Source organism: Ursus arctos, unplaced genomic scaffold, assembly GCF_023065955.2.
Source record: "Ursus arctos isolate Adak ecotype North America unplaced genomic scaffold, UrsArc2.0 scaffold_16, whole genome shotgun sequence".
NCBI classification, from domain to species: domain Eukaryota; kingdom Metazoa; phylum Chordata; class Mammalia; order Carnivora; family Ursidae; genus Ursus; species Ursus arctos.
Window position 1 is genome coordinate 58,417,902 of NW_026622830.1, and position 20,608 is coordinate 58,438,509.

General features: G+C 42.1%; 1 long non-coding RNA gene across 5 annotated transcripts in view; it reads right to left on the reverse strand.

The window, feature by feature from the left end:
• The window catches only part of LOC125282093 (uncharacterized), a 99,500-nt gene that overhangs the window by 23,180 nt on the left and 55,712 nt on the right, over window positions 1–20,608 (reverse strand). For 3 of the 5 annotated variants that reach the window (XR_008959632.1, XR_008959631.1, XR_008959634.1), the window contains 2 exons: window positions 12,209–12,257; window positions 2,182–2,380 (listed from right to left, as the gene is read on the reverse strand). This is a non-coding gene — a long non-coding RNA (uncharacterized LOC125282093). Of the gene's footprint in view, window positions 1–71; window positions 239–2,181; window positions 2,381–12,208; window positions 12,258–20,608 lie in introns of all 5 variants that reach the window. The other 2 variants (XR_008959630.1, XR_008959633.1) reach the window with 2 other exon arrangements.

Genomic DNA, 20,608 nt, shown 5'->3' on the forward strand with positions numbered 1-20,608 from the left:
ATATAATGTAAAATTTATCAAAGAATGGGACTGTGTTTCTTATCTATGATTTCATACAAATTTTTGCCTACCTGATGGGTGGATAAAGGTCTCTCAGCATGGTCCAGAACTAATGGTGTTCCCTGGCTCAGTGAAATTCAGGGTCGTTTCTATTTTCTCTTCCGTGAACTTCTCTTTCATCTCCTTTTGTCTGTTTTTCAATCGGCTGTTTGTCTTCTCATCGGTTTGTAGGCACTCTCTATATATCAGAGGCATGAACTCTTTTAACAGCTCTCATGTTACAGATGCTTTTCACCGTCTGTTGACCGAGTGTGGCTTTACTGTACCTTTTGACATGCAAACTTTTTCAAGTTTGTAAAGTAAAGTGGGACCTCATTTTTTCTGTGGCTTGCGGGTCTTATCTCTACCTAAGGTGGTCTACCACTTCCCAAATGTATATATTCCCCTAGATTGTCTACTAAATTCTTTATTATTTTTTTAATACTTAGACCTTAAATCAATTTAGGACTTAAATCAATCCGACATCTGCTTATGTATGTGATATGAAGCAAGGTTCTGAGAGAGAGAGAGAAAGACAGACAGACTGACAGTTCTTTCAGCTCTGAGGGTTATAGATTAGATTCAAAATTCAATGCTACTCTGTCTCATTTTCTAGAAGGAACTTGTGGTTTCTGTCTGGAACTCTGATAATTTTTCTCTTAATTCCTTAAAGTCAAATAGGTTTATGTCTGTTTAGGTTTGTGTCTGTTTAGCTAATTCTCCCTGGGACTCGAAGGCCTTGTTAGTCTAAGGCATGACTTTTTTTCAGCTCAAGTAAATTTTGCATTAGTTCAATGATCACTTCTGATTTTTTCTCCTTTTGTCCTCCTGATACTTGTAAGGTAGGTCTGGACCTCTCCTCAGATCTTATTTATTCATTTCTGATTTCCATTTCTTTGAATTTTTCCTCAGTGTTGTCAGATATTCCTTTGGAAAATCAATTTTGTTCTCAGCAGTGATCGTTACTGTTTACAGTTTACCTATTAAAATTTTAAACTAATGAATTTAAAGTTTTTAATTTTATTTTAAAGATTTTATTGATTTGAGAGAGGGAGAGAGAGAGAGAGAGAGAGAAAGCACCAGCAGGGGGAGAGGCAGAGGGAGAAAGAGACTCCCCGCTGAGCAGAGTGCCCTATGCGGGGCTTGACTCCAGGACCCCGGGATCATGACCTGAGCTGAAGGCAGACGCTTAACCGATTGAGCCACCCCGGCGCCCCAAATCTTTCTCTTAAAATCTTCAGTAAGTCTTTTGTTGCTCTTACTGCAATTATATCCCCCTCAGACTTCTTTGAAACGAAGTTTCTCCAGTTCTTCAGTCAGTTCTTATCAAAGCGGTGCTTCTCTGTGAAGATGCTCATTGTCACTCGGGTGTGTGTCACTCTTCCGGCTCAGGCTTAGTCACGCTTCTGGGAACTCCAGGGCATCAGCAAACTTGCTCTAAGTGGACCACACTTTGTGCATAAAACCGTGTCCCTGCCATGAAGCAGCTGCTCTCGAACCTCCTCAAGTGGTTCTGCTCTACCCAGTGCAAAGTCCCTAAGCAACTCAGTCTGCTGGGAAAGCCCCATTTGTCTGTGACCGAGGACCGCAAGAGAGGGAAGATACACCACGGGCCCCACACAGAAAGAGGTCTTCACTGAAGGCCTTGGAGGGAGACAGCCTTTTCTTGCAGGGATTCCATCATGGCATCCTGAAATCCTGAGATGCTCTTCCACTCCTTCCCCTGAGATCCCAAGAGGGCACTTGGCAGTCTCGCGGTCCTTCCCATGGCCCACCTCCATGATTCCCGAGGGCCCTCCTGGTGCTGGGGATTGGTGAAGGCAACCTGATCTTATGCTCTGAGGTCACCGGTACTTGATCAAAGGAGGGAAAATAAGAGGGGGCCAGGAGGCTGCACACCACAGCCACCTCCTCAAAATGTCTCCCTGGCCCCCAAGATCGCCTTGTCATGGCAATGTCAACAGAGCACTGCAAGTGCTACCTCAGAGCTCCCTCTGACACCTCAGCAATACAGAGAGAGCCCACCAATAAAACCAATCCCCATAACCAACATTCTTTAAGAACCAAAAACCCTAATAATCAATTACTTTGGTACGTGTTAGCATATTTTTACCTACGTAAAAGATAAGATGAATGGCATACCTGCATGATTTTGGGCAGTACATCAACTCCATTTTTAGTGTTTTGTGTTGTAGTTAGATACTTTTTTTGAAAAAGAAAGTTACAATCTATTTAATAAAAACAACGCGAGCTGCCATGTATGGAATTTTTGTACTGTAAATGTTTTCATCGTCTCGCGTTGTAGTAATGTACACTGGCTTTGGTCTCAAATGGGGGATGTCTGGAAGAAAAAAGAACACATGACTAGGTTCGTGAGTGTAACCCCCACGAATGGTTCAGTTTCTTACTGAGCACATATGTATTTGGTTGTATGAATAGCAACTAAAATTAAAGAACCAGAAATTATAAAAGATGACATCTTTTGGTAGACTTGTTTCTGATTCTGCCTTGCAACCTGACCAAGATGGGACGGTGGCTACTGTTACTGTTTGCTTGTTACAGCAATGGCATAGAGCTATGGAAGTACCAAGCTAATAACTCTTTGTAACAAATTTGAGACATGACATATTATAATAGTAAAAATATTTTCACATACCTTATAACTAATTTAATCTCATTTTATGACTGAAATAAATCTAAAAGCATGTATAGACATTTTTCATCATTTTAGGTATTTTATTATTTTTTAAATCATTTTAGGTATTTTAACATCCAATATTACACTAATCAAATCCACGGGACTTTAGTTTTATATCCTTTTCCCTTTAGATGAATCCAAAGAATAGAATCAGTATAAACTACTTTATGTCTGAAAGAATTCACCTTTGAGATATCGAACACCACCACTTCCAAAGAATTAATAAGAAGTCCCTTTATCATTCTTTCTATTTCATAATCCATACCAAAAAAATTACACGGTATTGGATTTGTCCAACTCTCTTACTAACTTTTATACAACTGGAGGTACCTGCATGAGGAAGACAAGTTCTCAACGAATCACTTTTAATTTCAGCATATTAAAGTATGCTATATGTTCCACAGTGAATACAGACTATTTTATAAAATCAGAAACAAGTTCTGAAAAAAATACCCACATATAGACAGCTAACAAACACATATCTCAGTACCTGGAAAGGTTAGTACTTCTACGTCTTCCAAAATGCATCAAGCTTCAGCTGTTTTCCCCTGATCCAAGCGTGCACGTGTGTGTGTATGTATATAAACACCCACAGACAACTGAATTAGTAGTCCACATCCCCCAGATGGATTAATGTCTTCTGTGACCTTCTCCCCTCCAACATTGTTCCTGATTATTCATTTTAACTAATTTTTGCCTGCTTTAACTGGGAGAGGAAAATTTGCCTCCCCACCCCGGCATCAATCTAAGGGATACTTGTGTCCTGTGAGCCTTCATTTCTCATAGAAGAAAAACTTTAGCAGTGAAATTAGAAATTTCCTTATGTTTCCTTCCTTTCCGGGGCTTACTCTCCCTAGGTTCCCCAGCTGCCCAAACATCGGCCCCTCCGTAAGAAGCTGTAAGTAGCACCTGCTGGATGAAAGATCCAAGATAAAAGAAAGGCCTACTATGGGCAGCTGCGTGGCCCAGGCTGGCCTGCCTCGCCACTGAGCAAGGTCTGGGGTCACCGTACCCCACCACCTGGAAGAGAAGACTTAAGGAAACTTTATTTTAACATTCAAAGATTTGAAATATAATTACGCCAAAAAAAATCATGACACGTGTTGAACTCTTTCTGAGTAGAGGAGGCACAGTTCCCCTTTACTACTATGAGCTCAGCTACAAATAGGTAGTTTGTACAAACAGGTAAAATCGTTTATTAGGAACCCTTAAACTTCTTATAATAAAGTGACCGTTAAATATAAGAATAAAATGACTATCTTACTTAAAAATAAACAAAGGTCACTTTGTTTTGTCCCTGTGGACATCCTCTACACATGGCCCAATCAGTACTTCCCAAGTACAGGTTTGTGGATGTTTGTTTAACTTAGTAAATGATGGAAATAAATGAGGAAGATAATACTTTCGAAACAGTGTAAAAAGAAATTTAAAACCAGTATCTTGATTCTCCTTATTCTTCCACTCCAAGCTTGCAGCCTTTGGATAATATGTGGGAAAGAACATACATACATTTACATTTCAACTTAATGTCTACTAAACTGAAATGCTGTTATCTTATTAAAATTCCTATCCTAAATTAAAAAACAAGCGTGACAAATTATGGTGACAAATAATCTTGACAATCATGTAATGAAATCATATCTTTTTTTTTTTTTAAAGATTTTATTTATTTATTCGACAGAGATAGAGACAGCCAGCGAGAGAGGGAACACAAGCAGGGGGAGTGGGAGAGGAAGAAGCAGGCTCCCAGCGGAGGAGCCTGATGTGGGGCTCGATCCCATAACGCCGGGATCACGCCCTGAGCCGAAGGCAGACGCTTAACCGCTGTGCCACCCAGGCGCGCCTGAAATCATATCTTAAAACTCAAACGATGACAAGAATGAATACCTTAAAACAAAGTAGTTAACTATGTTAAAGACATTTTTACTGAGAATTAAAAAAAAATCACCCAAAGATATCATGTTTTTAAACTTGCTCTACTCATCACGCCTGTATTTTTTTCCACCTCTCTATAATGATTTAACATTCTTTCTGCCCTTAAAATATTTAGTCAGATGTAATCTCTATTTTTTTTAACTCAAAAAGGGCCATTTATAGTAAACAGGAATTAAGGAAATAATCCCTCACAAGAATTTCACACAATGTTACATGGGTACGTGAAAAATCATTGTCATCAGAAGGCAAAGCTACAGAAACTTGAAAAGTGCACTGTCTTTATTAAAAGGAATTCACAGGCTAAGATAAGCCAGGCCTGCCAGTCCAGCTACACCTGTCCCAGGTTCTTTTTTCCTTTTCTTCTCTTTTTTTAGATTACTTACTTATTTATTTGACAGAGAGACAGGCAGAGAGAGAGGGAACACAAGCACGGGAGTGGGAGAGGAAGAGGCAGGCTCCCAGTGGAGGAGGCTGATATGGGAACTGATCCCAGGACTCTGGGATCACGCCCTGAGCTGAAGGCAGATGCTTAATGACTGAGCCACCCAGGTGCCCCTGTCACAGGTTCCTAATACTGGTTAGCACACAGAGTACTCTAAAGCAGAGCTTCCCGACCTCCTTCACGCCGTAGCCCACTTAGAAAGTGGAAACAACTGTGCAACATCTAAGGTCAAAGGATGAGGGGCTTTGGCTGCCCCTGGGACAGAGGGGCTCCATGTCAGCAACCTGGCAGCAGTTCTCCGGGCTGAGCCAAGAGAGAAACTCTGCTCTGAGGACTCAGTAGAGAGAAGGGAGGGAAGACGTGTGGGATGGACATGCACATACAAGTCTGCACACTATTCAGGGGGTTCACAGTCTACATAAAAATCCTCACCCTCTATCACTGGCATCCTTCCTCCAGTGGGATTCTGGGGATTATGTCATATCTGAGGTTGCACAGTTCATTAGTGACACATCCAGAATGAGACCCAAGTGCCCCAACACATTCAACTTCTCGATACTCCCTGCCAATTTCCGGGGACAGATGGAATACTCTACCACTTCTGAACAGGTGGAGTCGGAAATGAAGGTGCAATGGGCCAGTAGGGCCAAAATACACAGCTTCTAGAGGACAAGAGAATACTCCAGTCTGCTCTCGGGATTTTGGAGTCCTTGTGTTTCTGGTGCTGGATAAAGGAAATGGGAGAGGAGAGCAGACAAGATTACCCAACAGGAAAGAGTAGTCAGAAAGGGAGGCAAGGACTGAATCTTGAGGGACAGCAGAGAGAAACAGACCCCTAAAGAAAACTGGCAAGAAGAAAGGGAGGAGGGAAGAAGGAAGAAAACATTAGGGGAAGAGAGAGATCATGAAGCAGGGGCAGTCATTGTCAGATCACCTGAAACACTAAAGTGTCCTTCCTCCGGACTTGACCACTAGACTTGACTCCCCTTCTCAGCAGTGACAGGGAAGGGGCAGGTAGAAGTGAGTCTCAGGAGAGGAAGTGGGCTGAGAAAAGATTATAACATCAACAAACTTGCTTGTGGAGGACACAGAGACTGGACAGAGTTCCCAGGAAGAACTCAGAGACAGAAGTGTTGGCTGAGAGAAAAGAATTCAGTAGTTTGTTTTTGAACCATATCAGAAATGTAGACTAGGGGAAGGGATCACCTACTGAAATCATGAACTAATGATCATAACTCCATATTCAGTTGGTAAACATCAGAGAAAGGAACATGTGACATCAAGTTGTTCTGGGCTGGTGGTACAAAGAGATACCTCCATATGCTTTCGCCCCATCTTCCGGCCTGCCCTGCCTATTCCTGATCTGCCCATTCAGCTTCTAGGCCTGCCTCCTCCCCGATCCTGCCTTGCTAGCATAGGATTAGGGGTCAGGAAGAAGAAAAGAGGCAAGAATAGATGAATATACTATGAGGGAATACAAAATATATATGGGTCTCTGCCCCACTTCCTGGCATAGGGCCCCTAAAACCCTTGTAATTTCCTAAGTGATAAGCGCACGAGGAGCTCTTTTGTTTTAATAACACAGCTTGTAGAGGTCTCGTGGGCTCCCAGATGGCTCCTGAGTGAGAGGGCTGGTCACCAGGAAGACCACGCCACGATTAGAACTTAGAATTTTCAGCACCCCCATCCCGACCCCTCCATTCCTCCAGACAGGGGAGAGGGGCTGGAAGTGGACCATGTCTATGTGAGGAAGCCTCCATAAAAATCCCAGTAGCAGGGGTTTCAGGGAGCTTCCAGGTGAATGAACATATCCACGTACCGGGAGGGTGACAGCTCCACAGGAACAGACATTCCTGTGCTTGGGACCCTCCCAGACTGTATCCCTTGTGTCTCTGCATCTGGCTATTCATCTGTATCCTTTATCATATCCTTTAATAAGATGGTCAATGAAAACAAATGTTTCCCAGAGTTCCCTGAGCCACTCTAGCAAATCAGTCAAAGCTGAGGAGGAGTTGTGGGAACCTCTGATTTTTAGTCAAGTTGTTCAGAAGCTGTGGGTAACCTGGGGCCCTCCTACTTGTGACTAGCACCTGAATGTGATGGAACAGTCTCATGGGACTGAGCCCTTAACCTGTGGGATCTGACGCCATCTCAAGGCAGACAGCATCAAAGCTGAGTTAAACTACAGGACATCCAGCTGGTGTTGCAGAGTTGTCTGGTGAGGGGAAAACCCAAACATTTACCCACCGTAAGTGCTAGAAGCAAAGTGCTCTCTGTGAATGTGGTAATAATATGAAAGCAATGGAGAACTGAATTTTTTTCCTTTACATACACACTCACACAAAATGGTATGTATGCCAGGTCTTTGCTGATGTGAACTGACACATATTCTATTTCTAGCAAAGTATCACAAAGAATCACCTCAAGGAAAAAGCAAAGATACAAAATATGGATAAGCAGGAAGAAAAGAAGTAACGTCTTCTCTTTCCCATCAAGAGTAAGACCATTACTGAATTATCCATGATTCTGCTCTTACGTGAATAACCATATATTTCAACAGTATCTGAAGAAAAAAGCGTGTTTGGTCCTCAGTAATCTTTTCCCCTCATATGGCTGGCAGGAGAGGAGTGATTTCTTCTGGATATATCTCTGCTGCAGAGTGGGGAAAAAAGGAGAGCTCTTTCACCAAAGTTAAAAGGACTTTTTAAAAATGGCCGCTATTGAAATACATCTGCTGCTCCGTTGGAACCTGCTCACACTGTACTCCAGGTCACTGTGCATGAAGGGCTTCGAAATATGGTACAAATGTCCATGACGCCCCCTCTCCCTCTCTTTCAAATTCTGCTTTGGTCAGCCTAAGATCAAGTACCTGCCATTGGGCAGTCAAGTGATATGCATTAATAAATCAGTGGCCCTAACTGCCAAGTTTCTTGAAAACTCACAGGACTCAAATGGCTGCCATTAATACTCCCAGGAGGCCACTACTGTCCTTCCATGAATGCTGCATGAAAATACAGAGCTGGCCAAAAAGAGCCTGGGTGAGCAGATGAATGTCCACTCATGAAACAATCATCATGAGGACAATAAACAGTAGTTCAGGATGGTGGATTTAAATCTCATTAACAGCCACGAAAACACTCCAGACACACCACGTGTCTCTACTTCTTGCTATTGCCAACATCTGTCCCTTCCCTTCCATTCCTGTTTCCACCACTTCAGTAAATTTCTCCTGTCATCATTTCATATAAAATAGGCTCTGATTCTTCCAATTCTAATGTCCATAAGACTTTACTGTGAATATGAGCAGGGAGTAAGTCCTACTTTGAACCCATCTATGAAATAGAGATTTCTATTCATGATAATGGCAAACCGAGGAATTCCTCAATGTAACTTCAAGAGTCATTTCAACCTGTAAGGTCTGCTAATGCTACTCACCATCAGCCACACTAGGGTTAGGACTGATGAGTGTCTCCAGCGTACAGGGCCCTCGGGATGACATGATCGCTGGGAAACCAGTTCATTACTGCTCTATGGTGTATTTGAGAGGTGTGAAAAGAGCAAGTTCTGAGAGTTCTCATCACAAAGAAAAAACTCTCTTTCTTCTCTTTTAACTTCATTTTTGCATCTCTAGAGATGATGGCGTCAGACTAAATTTATTCTGGTGATCGTTTCACAGTATACGAAAGGAACATCATTACGCCGGGTACCTTAAACATACACAGTTCTGTATGTCAAGTGTATCAAAACAACTGGAGCAAAAAAATATTTTAATATTCATAGAGAGCATCAGGAAATTGGACATGGTAAAAACAATGTCACGTAAACAAAACTGAAAACAGCAGAACTGAAAGCCAGTAGGTTATCCTAGGGGTTAAAAACTTCAAGCCATTGGCATAAAAAGTTGATTCTGAAATTAAAAATCAGTGAATTAAAATTAAAGCAGATGAAATAGAATTTTAAAATTTTGTTCCATTTAACAATTTGTCAAAGAACAGAAAGTCTTAATAAGTGACCTCAGATAGTAACTTTTGAAAAAACTGTTCGTGTTTTGGAATATTCTGATTGTAAGCTTCCAAGTGGGCACAGAATGAGAACATTTTGTTTGATCAAAGTCGCCTCATGGAAAATGGCTGAAACAAAATGTCTGAGATGGGACCTAAACGAAAGGATATAAATGGCTAGACGAAATTGTCCCGAGTTCGTTTCTCCGTATTTGCAGTTTACATTTATTTTCATGTCGTTAAGTCCATTAAGTTCACGGAGTACATTCTAAGTGTATTCCATGCATTAACACATCTCCAAGGGCAAGAGAAACAAAAGAACAAATGAACTTGTGGGACTTCATCAAGACAAAAAGCTTCTGCACAGCCAAGGAAACAGTCAAAAAAACTCAGAGGCAGCCCACGGAATGGGAGAAGGTATTTGCAAATGACACTCCAGATCAAAGACTAGTATCCAAGATCTACAAAGAACTGCTCAAACTCAATACACGGGAAACCAATAATCAAATCAAAAAATGGGCAGATGATATGAATAGACACTTTTCCAATGAGGACATACAAATGGCTAATAGACACATGACACAATGTTCAAAATCTTTAGCAATCAGGGAAATTCAAATCAAAACCACACTGAGATACCACCTTACGCCAGTTAGAATGGCAAAAACTGACAAGGCAGGAAGCAAGAAATGCTGGAGAGGATGTGGAGAAAGGGGATCCCTCCTACATTGTTGGTGGGAATGCAAGTTGGTACAGCCACTTTGGAAAACAGTGTGGAGGTCCCTTAAAAAGTTAAAAATTGAGCTACCCTATAATCCAGCCATTGCACTACTGGGTATCTACCCCAAAGATACAGACATAGTGAAGAGAAGGGCCATATGCACCCCAATGTTCATAGCAGCACTGTCCACAATAGCCAAATCGTGGAAGGAGCCGAGATGCCCTTCAACAGATTACTGGATTAAGAAGAGGTGGTCCATATATACAATGGAATATTACTCAGCTATCAGAAAGAACAATTTCTCAACATTTGCTGCAACATGGACGGCACTGGAGGAGATAATGCTAAGTGAAATAAGTCAAGCAGAGAAAGACAATTATCATATGGTTTCTCTCATCTATGGAACATAAGAACTAGGAAGATCAGTAGGAGAAGAAAGGGATAAAGAAGGGGGGGTAAACAGAAGGGGGAATGAAGCACGAGAGACTATGGACTCTGAGAAACAAACTGAGGGCTTCAGAGGGAAGGGGGGTAGGGGAATGGGGTAGGCTGGTGATGGGTAGTAAGGAGGGCACGTATTGCATGGTGCACTGGGTGTTATGCGCAACTAATGAATCATCGAACTTTACATCAAAAACCAGGGATGTACTGTATGGTGACTAACGTAATATAATAAAAAAATATTATTATATAAAAAAACACAGAACACTTTAAATCAGAAGCAGGATGACCGTCTTTGTTGTGTCTATTTACCCACGTACTGGAGGGCCAGGCCAGCAGTGTAAGACAAGAAAAGACTCACTGGCAAGCTTGTCATTATTCACAGACAATGACTGTCCACCAAGAAAACACACAAACAAAAAATCTGCAGACAATACGCTGAAATTAAATAAATCATATATATTCGCTTAATCCAGCAGTGGGAATGGAATGAATGAACTTGAGCTAAACTCACAAACAGGGATAAATCTCAGAAATACCGTTGAATGTGAACAGCAAGCCACAGATGATTATGCACCACGTGAGACCATTTTTATTATACTCAAAACCAAACAAAACTGCACAATGCATTGTTTAGGGATACGAGTACTTGTGGTAAAAAACCATTTTTAAAAAAGAAGGGTAACGGCATAATGCAGAGGAGTGGCTGCCTTCAGAGGAGAAAAAGAACAGGATCAAGGAGAAGTAGCTTCTACTTCTTAAAATGAGGGGGGGGGGACGGTGTCAAGAGAAGGGGCTTTAGAACTATGCCTCATAACTTGCATATATGTTATAGATTCTTTAGTAAATGTTCAACTGCTACATAAACCAGACAATTTAAATTAATGGGACAGTTCAAACAAATGATGGATACATATTTAAGTGACAGGCTTAATTAAAGCTCCTGTTAAAGACAGCTCCTCTGTACAAATTTCATTCACAGCAGGGTTACCACAGGAAACACAATAACCACCATAACATAAACAGTGAATCAATGTCTCTTACTCTGGGGAAGGAGTACAGCCCTTTAAGGAGAGAAAGGGGAACCACAGTCACTGAGGGCCAGCCAGGAGCCAAGTACTGGGCAGGAGGTCTTCAGATCTGTTTTATTCCACAAACCCAAAAAGCCCCTGGAGAGCTTTCTCCCCTGGCCTCTCCCTCCAGCCAGCTCTGCAACAAACATACATTAGGCCTTCCTTTTATCGTCATAAAGTTGATCGCACACCAGCCTAAGCACATGTCTCTTCAAACCATGAATAATTTCTAGATAACCAACAATTAACTTGCAGAACCTACAATTTAGTTCTAGTGTAGCTCTCAAGGTATCAGTAATCTGGCCGCTTGTCTAATACATGTGGACAAGAGAGACTGTAAGCTTAATAGACCAAGAACCACACCCAAACACACTGTTCCAACTTTGAAAAGAATATGTGATCACACACGGACACACAGACACATACAAAGATTGCAATCTCACTAGTAGTCAGGAACAACATATTAAAAACAGTGGGTTTTCAACATGTCAGTTTGCATATATACACACACAAAAAATCATCGCCAGTGTTGCTTAGGGAAATTTACACACAACTTCCATAAAAGTTTCCATATAAATTTATATGACCTTCAATTTGGTCATATCAGTAGTTTAATGTGGATACATTTCCATCTAAGAACTTCACATCTAGGTAACCATACAGGAAAAATTCTCCCACATGTTTGCAAAAAAAATTAAAAATCACAAGAATATTCTTTGCAGCATTGTTTTTAAAAGTGGAAGGAAGGAAGGAAATACATGTCCATCATTTTTTATGTCCTCAAGTAAAATTAAAGAGCTAAAGTACCACATTTTCAACAAGAATCTCAAAAGCTAAATGAATTTAACAAAAACTTACCTCAAAAAGAGGATGGAGTCCAGCTCCTCCCTTTCTGACTTCTTATTCCCTAGAATGTATAAAAAAAAATTAGTTATCATGACAATGTGTACATTTTAAGATATTAAAAATTATGTTATCTTGGGGGCGCCTGGGTGGCACAGCGCAGACGCCTTCGGCTCAGGGCGTGATCCCGGCGTTATGGGATCGAGCCCCACACCGGGCTCTTCTGCTATGAGCCTGCTTCTTCCTCTCCCACTCCCCCTGCCTGTGTTCCCTCTCTCGCTGGCTGTCTCTATCTCTGTCGAATAAATAAATAAAATCTTTTAAAAAAAATTATGTTATCTTGAAAACACTGAAGCTTGAACACACACTCATTTATTCAAAAACTACCAGGAGGTAGCATGGAACCCTTGTTGGGAATGTAGATAAACACCCAAGCCACAGCACCTGAGTCCACACCTAGCAGAGCCATTCTTCGCTAGCTGTTTAACCACAGCCTCCACGTTTCCCAACTCACGTCAACCCGTGGAATGCAATTTATTTGTTTCTCAATTACTTATGAGCTCAAATTATGAAGGAATGCACAGCAGATGCAAAGAAAGAGTTCTAGCTTTTTTGATGTGAAGAGGCACAGAGCAGTCATAACTATGAAAAGCCACGCATGTCTTCAGGTCACATGCACTGTTCTTTCGATAGTGACAATAAGAGAAAATACAAAACCTACAGCAGCCAGTTGCATTTATTGTCCAGTCTCTCTGCCGGGGGCCCTGCGCTAAGGGCTTGCCATTCAGCATCTAACTTGGGAAGTGGTAACCTTTTCTGCAAAGGGCCAGGGAGTGTATGTTTTAGGCCCCTCTTGTAATCATTTAATGCTGCCACGATGGTGCAAAAGCAGCCATGGGTAACATAAATGCACTGGTATGGCTGTGTCCAACAACTTATTTGTCAAAACAAGCAGCCAGTTCTAAGTTGTGGACCCCTGATCTAACGGAATGCCCACAGCTCTAGGAAGTAAGGTAAGATGGCATTCGTTCATTGAACAAACACAAAAGAATGTCTCTGTGTCAGAGATTCTTCCAGGCCCTGAGGATACAGGAGTGATACAAAACACAAAAAACCATGCCCTGAGGAAGCTTATATTCTGGCAGTAGGAGGCATTCAGTAAATGAGAAAACCAAGAGGAAAGGCTAATGGGGAATGCCCAAACAGGCAGTATTCAATTCTGACCAGGGAAGTACACCTTGCTGATAAGATGACATCCGAGCAAAGATCTGAAACAGGTAAGGAAGAGAAACACATGGACATTTGGGGGTAAAGAAATAAGCCATATGGACATTTGGGAGAAATTTGTTCCGGGCAGAGGGATTGGACCGTGCAAACTCCTTATGAGCAAGTCTGGCATGGTCAGGAAACAGCGAGAAGGCCCTTGAGTCTACAGCGAAGGGGGAGAATTGCTGCAGGTGAGGTTAGAAAGCGGGTAGGGTAAAGCCTGGCAGGTAGGTGGGGCCTGAGGCCATTGTAATGAGTTCCACAACTGGGAAGCTATTTGAGGGTGCAGAGTCATATTTTTAAAGCATCACTCCAGCTGCTCTTCTGAAGAGACTCTGGCAGGGATTGGGGGGGGGGGGGGAGTAGGTCACAAGTGTGGAAAGGGGAAGACCATTTCTGAGAATAACTGCACTAATCTGCGTGAGGATAATGGGAGCATCAGCAATACCAGCACAGGCAGTGAGAAGAGGCCAATGACTCTGGATATATTTGAAGGTAGAGCCAATAAACTCGGGTTTTGGCCTAAATAACGGAAGGCTGACGTTATCATAAGATGATTTCATGATTCACAGCAAACATTTTCCTTCTTTCTGTTTCTTTGGTATATTTTCTTCCTGGTATTCCAATCAAAACACAAATTGTATTAAAAGCAAGAAACTTTAAAATCTCAATCCTATTTTTATTGGTTCTTCATGATGATTCTTTGTAGTAGACTGCAAGAATGCAGAGTTTTCCTCTCCTAGCAAGAGATGTCTATTTCTCTATTTGCATCAGAGAGGCACGGAGCTTGTTCTGGTCAATGTGACATTAACAAACGTGAAGCAAGCACGAGTTTGAAAAACCTTATGCACCAGCTAAGCTTGGAACCCTATGGCCAACATCGAAAGGAGCTCAAGATAGCCTGCAAGCATGGAGTGCCCTGGTCAACAGCGTGCCAACCAAAAGACACGTAAATGAGGCCATCTACCACCAGCCGATGTGAGAGGCATGTGCAAGCCTAAACCAGAACTGCCCAAGAAACCCAGAAAATTGTAAGCAAAATGACTGGTTGTTTTGTTACGGCACTTAGCTTTGGGATGGTTTGTAATGCAATCTGTTATGCAGCACAAACTAACTGATACACTCTTCAACAACTACATTTTTTTCTAAAAGGACAGAAAGAGCAAAAGGGGAAAGAAGGAGGGACAGAGGAGCTTTCAAATGGGGTTTTTTGGTTTAAGGCTTTTTCTTTTTTTTTTTTTTTTTTTTTAAGATTTTATTTATTTATTCGACAGAGATATAGACAGCCAGCGAGAGAGGGAACACAAGCAGGGGGAGTGGGAGAGGAAGAAGCAGGCTTCCAGCAGAAGAGCCTGATGTGGGGCTTGATCCCATCACGCCGGGATCACGCCCTGAGCCCAAGGCAGACGCCCAACTGCTGTGCCACCCAGGCGCCCCATGGTTTAAGGCTTTTTCTTAAAAAAGGGATTCTAATACCTTTCTTTGCTATTTTGATTACCCATAATATCACACTTTTTTCCTCCACACACCTGTGAAAAAAAGTTAAGTGGAGCAAAACTAGGAAACAAGATAAAAGTCAGATTGTTTCGTATTTGAATTTTCTACCAATTTGGAAAAAAATTAAGCTCAAGATTTACGTCAATTTATAACTCACAGGAGAAAAAACTGAGCAATTCATTGAAAAACAAAAAACAAAACCCCTTGTTGGCATCCTTGGGCACGTGCCCGTATTTGATTGATGACCGTCTAGAAGCTGGAGCATTCTGTCAGACTCTGAGCCATCTGGTCTGTGTCCGAGACCGCCACAGCGCCTCGCACCACGTTCTTTCCCCTCCATGCCTGACGTCTGCCTTAGGTTCTGCAGAAGCGGTCAGGACACCCATACATTCCTCTCTGCATCCTCTTCTGTATACCTGACCCTACATCAGCCCACATCCCCCACCATCGTGCACCATCAGTTATCTCCCTTTAGTCAGCCTGCAAACAGTAAATGCAGCCTGTAAAGCCCTCCCCTGACCACGCTACGCCTTGAGTTACAGTCCCCTGTCTTCACCATCAAACTTTCTAAAAGGGTATTCTTGTGTGTAGCCTCCAGTCTCACCCCCACTCACTCCATCTCTCTGCTGGCTTAGGATCCCACCACTCACCTAGATTTTTCTTTCAGTGCTCAGTGACAAGCTCCTTGATGCACTACCACTTCCTAATCCAGCTGCCCCACAACTTTTGCATTCTTAAACATTGCCGACATTTCATTCCTTGAAATTCACTCTTCTCTGGCTTTCTGTGACAAACTGCTTTCCTGGCATCGAAGCCCCTTCCCAGCTCCACACACTGCTCCTTTATCTGCCCAATAAAAGAAGCAGTTACCCCAAATCCTTAACTGTCACTCTCTCTATGAAGAACACATCCCTTGGCAACAGCATGATTGCACCTCTCTTCTCCCACGCTCCCATTCCTACATTTTTACTGCCCAGCCAGAACCCACATCTGGGTGTCCCACGGGCACCACAACTCAGACTGCCAAAGCTGCACTCATCCTCCTACCTCCCGAACCTGGCTCCCCTCCAGAGTTCCCACAACTGTTGTGGCAGTTTATGAACCAGACTCAACATTGTGAAAGCATATATGCGTCCCTATGCCCACGGCAGCATTACTAAAATAGCTGAGATATGGAAGCACCCCAAGTGTCCATCAACAGAAGAAGAAGTGGTACATACGTACGAGGGTATATTACTCCATACCATAAAAAAGTACGAGATCTTGATATTTATAACAGCATGGAAGTACCTAGACGGTATTATGCTAAGCGAAATAAGTCAGAGAAAGTCAAGTGCTGTATGATTTCACTCACATGTGTAATCTAAAAAAAACAAAACAAATGAATAAGCAAGCAAACAAAAAGCAGAATCAAACCTATAAATACAGAGAACGAACTGATGGTTGTAAGAAGGAAGGGGGTAGAGGGATGGGTGAAATGGGTGACGGGGAGTGGGAGGCACAGGCTTCCAGTTATGGAATGAACGAGTCACGGGGATGAAAGGCACAGCATATTGAATACAGTCAGTGCTACTGTAATAGTGCTGTACGGTGACAGATGGCAGCTACGCTTGTGATGAGCCAATCACTACGTTGTACATCGGAAACTAACGTGATACTGTGTGTCAACTCTACTCAAGTAAAAGAAAGATTTTTTTATAAATAAGACTGAGGTAGAAATAAGTGTGCTAACATGTAAGGATTTCCAAAATAGACTACATAAAACAAATAAGAAGGTGATGACGGCAGCTAATATTTACTGAGCACGTATTATGTGCCATACTCTGTCCTGAAATCCCAGGATACGTGTTAACCTGTTTGAGGCTGACAGGAGAAAGCTGAGTCAGAGAGAGGTGAAGTCACTTGACCAAGGAGCAACAGCTGGGAGAACAGCGCCAGGAGCCAAACCCAGTCTAGCTCCCCAGGCTACACTATCCTGTCGCCTAAATACAGAGCAGATTGTGCAGTGTGACATTACTGGCTTGATTTTTCAAGGAATATTTTACACAGGTATATAAGAGATAAAAATCATATCTTTTCAAGTTACACTGAGCCAGAGATCAAGACTCCCTCAGGTCTTTCCATTAAGAAATACAATATAAAGTACAAATGGGGCCCTAATTTGGTCGGTTCCTGAAATTGAGCCAACCACTGGCTTCTCTTTGCAATCATGATATAGATAAATTAATATGACCCTGACCAATCAACATTTTCCTGTGCTCATTCTTTTCTGGCAACTGGCAGATCTATCTCCATGTTTTGTCAAAATCAGGGGTACTTTTTTTTTTTTTTAAGACAAAGAGAAACTGTGTGCATACCGGGGAGGGGGGCGGTGGAGAGCAGGAGCAGAGGGAGACTGAGAGAGAGAATCTTATGCAGGAGCCCAGCACAGAGCTCTAGCGGGGCTCAATCTCACAATCCTGAGATCATGACCTGAGCTGAAATCAAGAGTCAGACGCTTAACCAACTGAGCCACCCAGCCATCCCAGGGGTACTCTCTAATATATCTGCTTCTTGCCTCTTCCTGAAATTTGGGGTAACACAGCAAGTCCACCTCCATACTGTTACAAGCTTGGGCTGCTGTGTGGGTCCCTCTACATGGCCCCACAGCAGTCTAGCTTTCCTGTCCCATGGCCTGTGGTGTTCCCAGCCTGTCTTCTCATCACTGCTTGCTGCCACAATAAGGACAGACACGGGCCACATGTGCCCACCTTCTGCAAAACCTGCTTCTGCCACGGCTTCCACAGCTACTCATTTCGCTTCTCCAGCACCACTTCTTTCTCTTACCTCTTCCCTTTTCTGTCTCCAGTCCCTGCTCAGTATTGGGGCAAAGGATCACACTTTTTATAAAGTAAGCCAAAAGAAAAGAAAGGCTTTACAAAGAAAGGTCCTGAAGTTCAACTCAAGTCACTCCCTGGCTTGTCCTCCCCTGGGCTCCCCATCTCACCTTAGTTAGAGGAAAATCCCAAATCCTCAATGAGACCTACAAGCCCCACCTGGTCCTACCCTTTCCTCTCCCACCCACAACTCCTCCAACTCTACTGACTTCCATTAGATTCTCAAGCCTATTTATGACTCAGAGCCTTTGCACTTACTGTTCCCTCTGTTTGGAACACTACTCCCATAAATAATCACCAAGCTATTCCCTGCTTAACCCGATCTTGACTCTAACCCCTCTTCAGAGAGGCCTTCCCTGACCCTGCTGCCTAGACCACGTACACACACCCCTATCAAGCTTCATTTTTCTATAATTATTACCTGAAATTATACATTTACTTGTTATTTATTGTCCATCTGCCCGAATGAATGAAAAGCTCATTAAACTGGAGATTTATTTGGCACACAGCAAACCCTCAGTATCTACCTGTGGGATGACTTTAAAAACAATGTATACTAACACAGATAGAATTCAAAGAGTGGCAAATTCATTTATTACAAGGAAAACCCTTACTCCCCTCAAAATAGATAAATCCTCGGGGCGTCTGGGTGGCACAGCGGTTAAGCGTCTGCCTTCGGCTCAGGGCGTGATCCTGGCGTTCCAGGATCGAGTCCCACGTCAGGCTCCTCGGCTGGGAGCCTGCTTCTTCCTCTCCCACTCCCCCTGCTTGTGTTCCCTCCTCGCTGGCTGTCTCTCTGTCGTATAAATAAATAAAATCTTTAAAAAAAAAAAAAAAAAAAAAAAAAAAATAGATAAATCCTCAAATATAATTCCCACAGTCTTAAGTAGAACTTATAAAACGTCATGTAAAGTTTTCTCAATGCCCGAGGATTATCAACACAAAAGTCAATGCCCTTGTGATATATACATGGGCATAAGCAGAGATATGAGCAGTACTATTTTGTGTGGGAATGTATCAGAATGCCTTTCCAGAACCACTTTCTCAGAAATATACGAGCCAGAATGAGATTCCGTTTCTAGGAACGGGGCAAATGATATCCAGGCCGGCCAAGCAAAGTACCCCATCTCCCACGGGAATGGGCCCATGACCCAAGTAAAGCCAATCAGCATGGTCTCAGGACCTGGGGCCCTAGAGAAGCCACACTCTTCTCAAGGGTCACTAGCTTTCAGGGACCATCTCTCCTGCACCTGGAAGAGTCAGCCTGAGAACGAAGGAAAACCACATAAAGGAAACAAATGGACATAGAGTATTTTTCACCAAGAGGGAGGTCAAAAAAGAGAGTGGAGGTGAGAATGGGTGAGTGTCCTGGACTCCACTTACATCCCTATCAACAGTCATATGTACTTAAAGCTAAATGTTCCCCTACAGTAGTTGTGTGTATCATTAAATCCCCCCCTTTTAAGTTAGAGTTTCTGCCACTTGCAACCAAGAGTCCTCACTCATATAAATATGCTCAACATATACAGCTGACCCTTGAACAATGCAAGGATTGGGGCTGTCTACTCCCTCCATGCAACTTTTGACTCCCCCAAAACTTAACTCATAACAGCCTACTGTTGACCAGAAGCCTCACCAATAACATATACAATTAACACATATTTTGTATGTATGTAATATGCACATGATATGCTGTATTCTTACAATAAAGTAAGCTAGAGAAAAGAAAAGGTTATTAAGAAAATCATAAGGAAGATAAAATACATTTACAGTCCTGTACTGTTATTATAAAAAAAAAAAAAAAATCCACATAGAAGTCGACCCATGCAGTTCAAACCCGTTGTTCAAGGGTCTATTGTACTATCACCCTGGTGGAGCAGAATGATTTTTAGGAGGAAAAAAAAAAAACCTCAGCTGGTTAAAAACACACAGAGCTGCTTGCCAGGGGCTGGAGGGAGGAGGGAATGAGCGACTGCTTAATGGGTACAGGGTTTTCTGTTGGAGTGATAAAACTGCTCTGGACCTAGACAGAGGTGTGGTGATTACACAGCACTGCAAATGTTCTGAATGCCACTGAATTGTTCACTTGAAAATTATTAATTTTATAGTATGTGAAATGTACCTCAATAAACAAAATTTTAAACGTGAAAACAATGCTGCAATGCATTTCTTAATCGCCTTTAAGTAAACCTATCATCATTTCCTACAAAAGGAAATTAAGTCAAATGATATGTACATTTTTTAAGACCATTGGCACATACCAACAAATTACTTTCCAGAGAGATCATACCAAATCAGAATCCTATCAAAGGTGTATTGGAAAGCAAATACAGATAACCAGGAGGAATGATTAAGGGAAGAAACAGCAACTTTGCTAAAATCATCGGTAGATGCTTTTTTATTTGTAAGTTTATATATCCTAGATAACTGAAGTGACATTTAAAACATTGGTTCTTGTCATTTCTTCATTTGTGACATATATATGTATATTTTAAACATCTGTTCTAATTTCTCCTATTAATATGTAGGAGCTCTCTATGTACTGAGGTTATAACTACATCCTCTCCCATAAATTTCAAATATTTTTCCAGTTCGTTATTTACTTACTTCAGTTAAAATGATGTGTCTGTTTGGGTACATATTTATTTAAGGAGCAGAAAGAGAGGAATGGAACCATTCTTTCCAAAACAAATAGCTGCAACCTGACACACACACACACACACACACACACACACACACACACACACACGAGGTGATATTTTACTTCTACCCGAAG